General features: G+C 42.3%; 1 pseudogene; it reads right to left on the minus strand.

Annotated features, from left to right (window-relative positions):
• Window positions 1–6,899: 6,899 nt before the first annotated feature.
• Window positions 6,900–6,997, minus strand: LOC120105039 (annotated as a pseudogene).
• Between the last annotated feature and the right edge of the window lie 545 nt (window positions 6,998–7,542).

Here is a 7,542-nt window from a genome sequence, read left to right on the forward strand (position 1 = left end):
GCTTCTAGGGCATACATCTAACAATCTCCCACTTGCACTAAAGCCAATCAGTCATATATCTAAGCCCCATCTTCTCAAGGTGGGCTTCAGTATTTTGCTGACTTAGCTGCTTAGTGAACGGGTCTGCCACGTTATCCGCGGAGTCTACTCTCTGCACCTCTACATATTTCTTCTCAACATAGTCGCGTATGAGATGGAAGCGCCGCTCTATATGCTTGGACTTCTGATGAGACCTTGGCTCCTTTGCAAGAGCTATGGCGCCATTATTATCGCAGTAGAGTGTTATGGCATCTGATGACATTACATCCAATTCCGCAATGAATTTCTTGAACCAGAAGCCTTCCTTAGCAGCTTCAGAGGCGGCGATGTATTCAGCTTCCATAGTAGAATCAGCAATGATCGGTTGTTTAGAACTCTTCCAATTCACCGTACCACCATTGCACAAGAACACATATCCAGATGTTGACTTCCTATCATCGACATCAGTCATGAAGTCTGAATCTGTGTATCCTTCTACCTTTAACTCTGATGATCCTCCAAAAACCAAGAATAAATCTTTAGTTCTTCTCAAGTACTTAAGAATATTCTTCACAGCTGTCCAGTGTTCTTCACCTGGATTCGACTGATATCTGCTTGTGACACTCACAGCAAGAGCTATATCAGGTCGTGTACATAGTATGGCATACATGAGGCTCCCTATTGCCGATGCATAGGGTATCTTGCTCATGCGTTGAATCTCTTCAGATGTGTTGGGGCACATCTTTTTGGAGAGATGAATTCCATGCCTAAGGGGTAAAAGACCCCTTTTGGAGTTTTCCATGCTGAACCTTTTCAGCACCTCCTCTATGTACATCTTCTGTGAAAGACCAAGCATCCTTTTAGATCTATCTCTATAGACCTTTATTCCCAAAACATAGGATGCTTCCCCAAGGTCTTTCATGGAGAATTCTTTTGACAACCAGACCTTGACCGAGGTTAGCATGGGAATATCATTCCCTATCAGTAGGATGTCGTCCACGTACAGTACGAGAAATACGACAGCGCTCCCACTAACCTTTTTGTAAACACACGGTTCCTCTTCGTTTTTGATGAAATCAAACGTTTTGATTGCGTCATCGAAACGAGTGTTCCAACTCCGAGATGCTTGCTTTAGTCCATAGATGGACCTTTGCAGCTTGCAGACCTTGTGATCTCCATCACTGGAAGTGAAACCCAAAGGCTGCTTCATATAGATATCTTCATCAAGATATCCATTCAGGAAGGCAGTTTTCACATCCATCTGCCAGATTTCATAATCATGAAATGCTGCAATGGCAAGCAATGTTCGGATGGATTTTAGCATGGCTACAGGTGAAAAGGTCTCCTGATAGTCAATGCCTTCGCGCTGACTATACCCTTTCGCCACAAGCCTTGCCTTATAGATCTCTACCTCTCCATCCGAACCTATCTTCCTTTTGTAGATCCATTTGCATCCAATAGGTACAATACCTTCTGGTGGATCTACTAAGGTCCAAACTTGGTTGGAATGCATGGAGTCTAACTCTGACTTCATGGCTTCCAGCCATTTCTCGGAATCGATATCAGATATCGCCTCGTTGTAGGTTTTGGGATCCTGTATGTGATCCCTATCTCCCACTAGGAACATTTCCTCGGTATCCTCTTCTAGTATACCTAAGTATCTATCGGGAGGATGGGAGACCCTACTAGATCTACGAGGTGGTCGAGGGACATCGTGTACTGGCTCTGTATGAATGGGTTCAATAGGATCCATGACTCGTTGCTTTTCAGAGACTTTCTCTTCAAGCTCAATTTTCCTCCCACTGCCTCTATCAAGGATAAACTGATTTTCCAAGAAGATGGCATGACGGCTCACAAACACATTGTGATCCTCTGAGACGTAAAAATTGTATCCTAACGACTCTTTAGGATATCCTATAAAACGAGCACTTATGGTCCTAGCCTCTAACTTGTCTGCCTGTAGTCTCTTGACGTGGGCCGGACATCCCCAAATCTTGAGATGACCAAGACTTGGTTTCTTACCATGCCATATCTCATACGGTGTGGTAGGAACTGATTTAGAGGAAACTCTATTCAATAAATAAATCGCTGTGAGTAAGGCATCTCCCCAAAGGAACATAGGTAAATCAGTGAAGCTCATCATGGACCTGACCATATCCAATAGGGTTCGATTCCTCCTCTCTGACACCCCGTTGAGTTGAGGTGTACTCGGAGGTGTCCACTGTGAGACTATGCCGTTTTCCTTGAGATAGTCCCGGAATTCCCCACTAAGGTATTCTCCTCCTCGATCTGATCGAAGAGCCTTAAGAGGTTTTCCAGTTTGTTTTTCTACTTCATTCTTGAACTCTTTGAACTTTTCAAATGATTCAGACTTGTCTCATAAGATACACATACCCATACCGTGAATAATTATCGGTAAAGATAATGAAGTACGAATAACGTCCCCTGGCTAGCACATCGAATGGGCCACACACATCTGTATGTACTAGGGTAAGTATTTCAGTGGTCCTCTCCCCTTGTCCTACAAAGGGCAATCTAGCCATTTTTTCTTGAAGACAGGACTCGCAAACTGGATATGACTCGGAAGTCAATGAGCCTAAAAGCCCATCTTTATCCATTTTGTTCATCCTATCCTCTCCAATATGGCCAAGTCTGAGGTGCCACAAATATTTTTGGTTTATCTCATCTCTGGATCTTTTGGATCCTTTGGCACTCACTTCTTGCTCGGTAACATTCACAGATACATCCATATGTAAATGATAGAGACTGTCGATCATAAAACCACGTGCAACTATTTTATTTCTGAAATAAATAGAACAGCAGTCTTTGTCAAATGTAAAAATCTGACCTTCCTGTGCTAGACATGAAACAGAAATCAAATTTCTGCTAGCAGCAGGTACATAATAGCAGTCTCTAAGTAATAAACTAAAACCAGACGTTAGTCGCAGATAGTAGGTGCCCACAGCCACAGCAGCAACTTTTGCCCCGTTGCCAACCCGAAGGGTTACCGCACCTTCCGCCAGCCTTCTACTTTTCCTTAGACCCTGCATGGTAGTGCATAGATGAGCACTAGAACTAGAATCTATAACCCAACTAGAAGTAGAAGAAACCGTTAGATTAGTTTCAATTATGAGCAAGTCTATACCTTCTGAAGGTGTGTCACCTTTCTTGTTCTTCAGGCTCTCGAGGTATGAAGGACAGTTTCTCTTCCAGTGGCCGTCGACATTGCAGTGGAAACATTTTCCTTTGTCGTTAGCTTTTTTCTTTTGAACTTCCTTCTTTGGCTTCTTGTCTTTCTTCTGCTTCTTAGCAGGCTTCTTTTTCTTCCAAGTAGACTTTCTCTTGGAACCAGAAGTCAACTCAGCAGCAAGGACATTGCCCCTTGAACTTTTCAAGGCTCCCTCAGCAGTTACCAACATGTTTATCAGTTCAGTCTTAGTGCATTCAATTTTATTCATGTGGTAGTTTACTATAAACTGACCAAATGAATCAGGAAGTGACTGTAGGATCAAATCCACTTGTAATTCCTTGTGCATGTTCATTCCGAGCTTCTCAAGCTCCTCTAGGTCCTTGATCATGGTCAGACCGTGGTCATGGACAGACTGCCCTTCGCGCATCTTTGTCTTGAAGAGCCTCTTGGACACTTCAAAATGTGCTGTGCGACTCTGCTCACCATACAACTCTTGCAGGTGTGCCAGTATGTCCCTAGCAGTCTTCATATTTTCATGCTGGCATTGGAGTTCATTTGACATGGATGCCATCATATAGCATTTAACTCTAATGTCATCATCCATCCATTTTTGATGCATCTGACGCTGAACATCAGTAGGACGTGTTGGTAGTGTGGGGCTATCTGAATCGAGTATGTAGCCTATTTTCTCACAGTCCAAAATAATTTTGAGGTTTCTTAGCCAGTCCTTGTAATTGGTTCCGGTCAGTCGGTTGGTCTCAAGAATACGGGTCAAAGGGTTTGAAGCTGACATTGTATCTGCAGAGAGTAAAGATTCTAGTTAGACTTTTCTACTTGATCCTAATCTGTTCTAAGGTCTTTTAGAACAAATGTAACTCCCACTATTTTCTCGAATCCCTCACACTCCCCTGGTAGGGAAACGAAAATCCCACACGACTAGGGTTTCTAGTAAGGAACTGCAGTCCCACCAATTTACATGCCACCTTGATGAGAGCACAAAAGTGCGATCTACACATCACTTAAATTAGTATTATTGCTAACAAATAATGATAGAAGTGCTGTATTAATATTATATTTTTGTGGGGTGCAGGTGATCGGAAATCAAAGTTAAAATGCACATTGGGTTCAAAAAGATGCATCATAGTAGGTGACTAGTCAACCACATGAGGTCAGTCCCAGTTGCACACTAGAAGGAGCATTAGCCGGCTAGGTGCAGCCACATCCAGCAGCAGCATGTCCTCCCCATTTCGACTAAGTCCGTTTGAAGGAATCCTGCACACATCCGTGCTTCAGCCGAGCCCATATCACAACGTCCATGAGCCTTCTTCCCGTCCAGGTTCATCACCCACGCATCAAGCAGCCGAGTCCCAGCGTCCGTGCCCCATTCTCACGTGTTCCCGCGATGCAAGCGATTGCAATCCTCCCGTCTTCTCTGCGTGCAATCACCCAGCATCCCAGATTCTGCCTCATCCGCGAAGCTCGCAGCGTCCGTGAGCCAACGTCCGCGTGCACCATCCCAGCAAAGTCCAGCCGTCCACGGTTCATCTCCCATGCATCCAAGGCCCTTCTACCAGCTTCCCACGCGTCCGACTGATCCTCCCACGCATCTCACGCGCTCTAGCTTTCGGATTCCACGATCAGATCTCACAATCCCAGAGTTCCGACTTCATCCCGCTTCTTCCGCCTCATCCGCGAAGCTCCCGGATCTGTCTCCCCACCAGCGCATCTTCCGGATCTCATGCGTTGGAGCATCCCGCAATGCAAGCGATCGCAATCCAGCTTCTCCCGAGTTCCAGCCGCATCCAACGCCTCCCAGCCATTCGCGAGCGTCTTCCCAACGTCCGCATCCCATCCGTCCACGTCCGAGCGCGTCCGCAATCTCCCGAGATTCATCCTATCCATTCGTTACCACCGCATGTGAGGAAAAGGGGGACTTGATACCTATCTCGGCTGGCAAACAAAGGGAGCTATATATCCCTCATTCGGCAGGAAAACAGGGGGAGCTCTCATTTGAAAACAAAGAAAAAAACAGAGGAGGAGAGAAACAGGGGAGGCCCTGTTCCGAAAATAAAAAAAAAAAAAAGGGGAAAGAGGAACAGGGGAGATTTTTCATGTTGATGGCCGGCTAATCCCTTTGGTCTAGGGTGATGGGAGAACCCTTGACTTGTTACTTTCTTGAAGTAAACTCTGAACTTTGGTTTTAATGGATTTACATCTTTTCATATGTTCTGATTCTCTCATATTTTTTATTAGATAGATTCATCATGTTTTATATTTATTGATGCATGGATTGCTCTGATATTTGATTTGTCGTAGACATAACTGGCACGATGAATGCTTAGACATTGAGTTCATGTATTCAAAAGATATATTTCATGATTGGAACTATTTTATTTATTTGATCCTTGATCGAGAATTACCAAGTTTATTTCTTGAACGCAATATTGTCAAGGGGGATTCCGGATCCCTAACCATTTCTATTTCATTGAATTTTGTTTATTATTCTTTGCATTTAATTTCTGAAAACCAAAACAACATTTTAATCCACAAATTTATTTAACTGAAAATTATATCTAAAAATTACGCTAATAATCTATATATCGTTCCCTGAGGATTCGACCTCGGACTCCCGAGATTTTACTACTTGTGCGATTCTCCTGCACTTGGGAGAACAATTTTATTTTTGCACCAAGTTTTTGGCGCCGTTGCCGGGGAACGGCTGATTTATTAGTATAATTTTAGATTTAATCAGTATCTTAGTATTTAGTCTTTTTCTTTCAAAAAAAAAAAAATCTTTATTGCTGTTTTTTTATTCCCTGCACAGTCTGCATCAAACTCTGATATCTGAGTAATCCACCGTCTGATTGTACTCAAATTTCGTCGGCTGCTATAGGACACATGTTTCTTTCATCTGAACGGTCGGATTGATATTCTGATACTTTTACAACCATTAAATTAATATAAACTTTGCTGCTGTTTGCTTTGAATTTTCTGTGTTTAATTTTTTTTGTTTAGAATCAGAATTTTATTATCATCATATCTCATTAACCCTTGTTGCTACTTAAAAATTGATAAGAACTTTAAGAAAAGATCAAGGGTAATCATTAAAAAAAATAAATAAAAAAACAAAAAAAAACAAACAAATAAATAAACTCTGAAATTTTGTATGCTAGGTTGGAATAGGGACAACACTGGACGTCTGAGTCGACAACCTTTTGACAATTCCTTAGATCACATTATTGAAACTTTTTCGCAAAATCTCAGATCTGGTGAGATGGCTGATGATGATGTAGGAAGTCACCATGGTAATGAAGGTAGACCCCCAGTTATGACACTTCGACAATACTTACATCCCACTAGGACTAGTCAACCTTCATGCATGATTATTCCTGAAAATGTAGGACACTTTGAAATCAAACCAGGAGTAATTCAATTGCTGCCCAAGTATCATGGAATAGAATCTGAGAACCCTTATCTTCACCTTAAGGATTTTGAGGAAATTAGCATCACATTTAGAGTGCCAAATGTATCGGAAGATGTCCTTAAATTGACCTTGTTTTCTTTTTCCTTAAAGGATAAAGCCAAAACATGGCTTAACTCCTTGAGACCTAGATCGCTAGGAACATGGCAGGATATGCAAAGAGAATTCTTGAAAAAATTCTTTCCCGCACAAAGGACTAATTTTTTGAAAAGGCACATTAGTAATTTCCAGCAAAAAGACCATGAAACATTTTATGAATGCTGGGAGAGATTTAAAGATTTGCTTCTCTCTTGTCCTCATCATGGGTTTGAAACATGGAGAACCATTAGTTTCTTTTACGAAGGGTTGTCTCCACAGTTGAAACAATTTATAGAGACTATGTGCAATGGTCTATTTCTGGAAAAGCAACCCGATGAGGCATGGGACTATTTAGACTCTCTCGCAGAGACTGCACAATTATGGGATACAGGGGATAGAGTGAATAAACCTTTGCCTAAGCCTACTAACATTGGACATGGGGGCCTTTATAACCTTAGTACTCAGGATGATATTCAGGCTAAAATGGCAGCCCTTACTAGGAAGGTAGAGGAAATTGAACTTAGAAGGATTGAACCCGTCAAGACCGTAGAACATAACAGCGAGTGTTGTAGGATTTGCGAGATGCCTGGCCATCTCATCACTGATTGCCCCACAATACCCGCATTCAAGAAAGTCTTGCACGATCAGGCCAATGTTATGAATACCTATCAAAAATCTTTCAATAATCCTTTTTCGGGTACTTACAACCCTGGATGGAAGAACCATCCAAATTTCAGGTGGAGGAATGACCAACCTCAACAAGTATATAACCCAA

The sequence above is a fragment of the Phoenix dactylifera genome, unplaced genomic scaffold, assembly GCF_009389715.1.
Source record: "Phoenix dactylifera cultivar Barhee BC4 unplaced genomic scaffold, palm_55x_up_171113_PBpolish2nd_filt_p 000182F, whole genome shotgun sequence".
Lineage (NCBI taxonomy): Eukaryota > Viridiplantae > Streptophyta > Magnoliopsida > Arecales > Arecaceae > Phoenix > Phoenix dactylifera.